The sequence below is a fragment of the Sebastes umbrosus genome, chromosome 2, assembly GCF_015220745.1.
Source record: "Sebastes umbrosus isolate fSebUmb1 chromosome 2, fSebUmb1.pri, whole genome shotgun sequence".
Lineage (NCBI taxonomy): Eukaryota > Metazoa > Chordata > Actinopteri > Perciformes > Sebastidae > Sebastes > Sebastes umbrosus.
In genome coordinates this window covers 3,383,311-3,387,698 of record NC_051270.1, presented here as the reverse complement: position 1 = coordinate 3,387,698, position 4,388 = coordinate 3,383,311, and positions in this window count along the sequence as shown.

The following is a 4,388-nucleotide window of genomic DNA, read 5'->3' as shown; positions in this document are numbered from 1 at the left end:
GGGGGGGTAAAAAAAAGATGTTAAGGCATCTTACTTTATTTAGTTGGAAATCCGCTCTTTTCTGTGTTCAACTGATGACAAACAGACATGAGTCATGAATCAAATGAATGTTTAAAGAATAGTTTGACATTTTGGGAAATATGTTTATTTACTTTCTTTTAGAAAGTGAGATGCAAAGCTTGATATCAATCTCAGATCTGAGTGGAGTCAGGAAGCGATCAACCAAGTTTAGATTGGAAACAGAAAAAGATATACCTAAACATCTAAAGCTCATTCATTCTGGTCAAAGATCCTTCCTACATATCCTCTCATCTTAAATGGTTTTGGATTTCTCCTGTAGCTGCTGATTATGTACTTAGATGAAGCTACCACATAAACTTCCCTTTTTGGAGGTAATTAGTGTGTTTTAAGGACAATATGTGGTCTGAGCTCCACAATTTTAATTAGAATAGCCTGAGGCTGTGGTTGAAAAATAATTTCCGTAGTCCCAGACAACAATAAGTTTCCTCTGAGGAAAACTTTCTACAAGATTCCCAAACTGTCAGTGTGACATGAGGAGGATAGCCCTGTGATTAAAGGGGGAGAATTAGTGAATGTGATAAGTTATGATTGTCACAGCCTCTAATGCACCCACCTATAATAATGTCTTCTTTCTGATCCCACCTCGTGCTCAAATTCGCCACAGCTGCGCCGAGTGAGCCACCCTGACGAAAACGCCTATGGTGAGCGCATATTAGCACGTGCGCATGCATGAACGTCCGGTACTCTTACGCCTCATCCACACTGGGAACGTCAGGAGCGCGTGGCGGCTGCATAGATTTGCCTTTCATAATGGCCATTTCATTTCATTATAAATGTAATCTATATTTATTTTAGAAAGAGAAAGATTAAGAAACGTGTGGTAATTTGTAAACAATAGTAATAATCCACAATTAAAACCCCGTACTATATTCATTCATGGAGCTCTCCAAGTCACTGCATGTTCTACAACACTGTCCGGCACATATTTCAGAATAAAAGCCTCATGTTAACAAATGAAAGAATTCTGTCCTCAAAACAAAAGCTTGAGGACTTTCATTTTGAAATGAAGGCAGGAAGTGTTGATTTAAAAGTAAGTCTTTACTTTTTTTCATCTGCGTAACATCACCTTCACTGTCAGTGACATATTCTACAGATAGACATCGAAACTGTAGTAATGTAGCTGATATGATGTCAATATACTGTCAATAGATCACTTTCACTGTCTGTGGTTGCTGTGAACCGCATCAGAAATAGGCGCCACGCGCTCCTGACGTTCCCAGTGTGGATGAGGCTTTAAGGGTCCCGGTTTGGGGGTTTGATAATATGGTCACCTTTTGTTGAGGGGCACTGACCAAGCTGTGGTATTTACAGTAGTTGGGAGTGAGAATGGGTTGGATAAAACAGGGCACGTAGGAGGGGAAGTCAGTTGATTTTAATGTCTGTAGTGTGAATTCACAGTTTGGAGCAAGCACGGCATCACTTAGCTTGAATGTCACGCAGCGGCACACACACACACACACACACACACACACACTAACTTAACGTAACCTTAACCACTCACCCAAAAATCTGCTCTTTTTCCAAATTGGGGGGACACGGCTTTTGTCTCCAATTGCACAAGCCTTCCCCAATTAACTGGTCTTTAGTCTGAAATGTGTCACCGAAGGCAGAACACACATCATATGAAGGACTGAGTCTACTTGGCTCAAGAGAACATTCCTGTTGTATGACAGTCTTGTGGATTCTGTGTCTTCAGCAGTTTGTGTATACAGTAAACAAGCAGGAAAGACACTATCACACAAATGCATGCATGGACACACACATACACACTTTGTGTCTCTCAGCAGAGGTCACAGCTCTATTCTCTGCATCCTGTAATGATAGGGCAACTCATTTTACAGTCCATTACCTCGGAGTCCTGGACTTGTGCTGCAGCTCATCTGGCTCCATCACACCAACTCCTCGTGTCAGCTGCAAACACAATGGAAACTGTTACCCACTACCCCGCTTGTGTGTTTCATTTTCCTTATTGTTTTTGTGTGGGAGCAGAAGACATGTGAAACGCTTTCTCCTCTATATCAAGGCGATCAAGGAACGAGCACTGTGTTTCATGATGCAGAAACACAGTGTCAGGAGGGCCGTTTCAGTGCAAACTGATCCATGTTCAGTTCAGGCTGTTTGGAAAGACAGCAGTCCGCCGGCAGGCCGGGGTCTTCAGAGAGCGTGGGCGAGTTGGCCTAGCACAGTTTGGCACAGTCAGTGCTTGGTGTTCGGTCCTGGCTGAGTTTTTGTGAAAGAATGTATGTGTGTGTGTGTCTGTTCCACTGAGAATACTGCAAAACACAGAGAGCTTCTCTCACACACCTACACATGGTTTTACCTTTTGAACCTTCTGGATTTGTTAGTCAGGAAATCTGCAGGTTCCAGAAATGTTAACGTGTTCCCAAACACATACTGAAGATATCTACCAAGATTTATGATGATTGGACTAATGGACAATGAATTATGGCCAATTTCCTGCTAAGCCCTGCCTTTTGCGAAGTTCATTGGTCAACATCTTCAAAACACAATGAGGTATCAACAAGCTTTTGATAAGCTTTGTCCAATGATGATCCACAGAAAATGTCAAAAATGTGTTTTTCAAAAATGGCGGAAAATCTATTCAGGAGGAATTTAGTGATCCAAGATGCTTTTTTATAGCGCACACGTGTGTCAAATTTCAAGTCAATCGGACTTACGGTGTGAGGGGCGTGGCCTTTCCAAAATCACGTTTTTTGGCGTTAATTACAGCACCACCATGTGACCGATTGGGGTCATACTTCTCAGGAATTTTCAGTTTTTGTGCCAAGTTTCATGTTTCTAACTCATTCCAGCTCACAGCAATTGAGGGGGCGTGGCTAAATGTGAAGGGTGAGGATAGCCTTCATCCATGAAACAGGAACTATCTGCTGAGTCCAATGACACCTTCTTCAAGAGTCTACGACAAACGGTTAATGAGTTATGAAAGGGGGCATGGCTAAATGTGTAGAGTGTGGGGAACACCGTCACTAATAAAAGAGAATCTCCCTGCTGAGTCCAATGATACCTCCCACAAGACTCTACGACAAACGGTTCATGAGTTATGAAAGGGAGCGGGGCTAATGTGTAGGGACGGGGATAACAATACCAATGAAACGGGAACTCTCTCCTGAGTGATATGACATCTCCCACAAGACTCTACGACAAACGGTTCATGAGTTATGAAAAGGGGCGGAGCCAATGTGTTGGGGCGGGGCTATGAGTCTATAATGGCATGTTAATGACCTCAGGCCTGGACCGTCATCATGGCTGAGAAATCCGGAGCAGATTTGACAAAGTACGCTGAAGTTAGAAAAACTTCCTGTTTCACGGCAATCGGCTGCCATACCACGGCAACGAAATCTTCACAATAATGCATCATCAAGGTCTTGAGGCTTTTCTGACCACCTGACCGCTCAACCTGCTAGAAGGAGTACATTTACATAGAAAACATGTCATTTCCTGTTGCCACTAGGGGCGCTATGAGTATTACTCAATATGGACCTTATAATGGACCAATTATTGACCTCAGGCCTGGACCCTTATCATGCCTGAGAAAATTTGGGGCAGATTGAACTATACACTGGAGTTAAAACAACTTCCTGTTACATGAATACTCAGTATTTTAATAGCTTTTGGTCCTTAAGGTCTTAAGATGTTCCTGACCAAATTTCAAGTCGATCTGATTAAATCTGTTAATCTCGTTAAAGTACACGGTCTATAAAACGCAAAAATTGGATGAAAATCGCACATTGAATTCAAAATGGCTGACTTCCTGTTGGGTTTTGTATATACCTCCAAGAGGCTTTTTTGTGCGTCTCCACATGTTACATCTGTCTGCCAAATTTCATACATGTAGGTGAAACCTGAGTGAGGGGCTCGATTTCTCCAACTTTGTAGGGGGGCGCTAGCGAGCCATTTTGCAACACCCGAGCCCGAGAGCCTTAAAATAACAAATTTTATATTGTGTCGTAGCTTTAGAGAGAGAGAGAGGAAGAGACAGAGAAATTAACATAGTAGACTGTATACTGTACATTGAGGTGTATATGAATGTAAGAAGTTTTTTTTATGTGAAACAATCTTGCTTTGAGATTCCACTCAAAGTTTTGTGTGTGTGTGTGTGTGTGTGTGTGTGCGCGCGCGTGCGTGCGTGCGTGCGTGCGTGCGTGCGTGCGTGCGGTATTGATTTTCCTTTTTTATGTAACTGAGGATCATGTTGTATGCTGAAGGTTACTGATTGAAGTAAATATAGACCGGCAACCTTCTCCCTCAGATACAGAGAGACTGTCTTACAGAGCAACAGCTGAGGA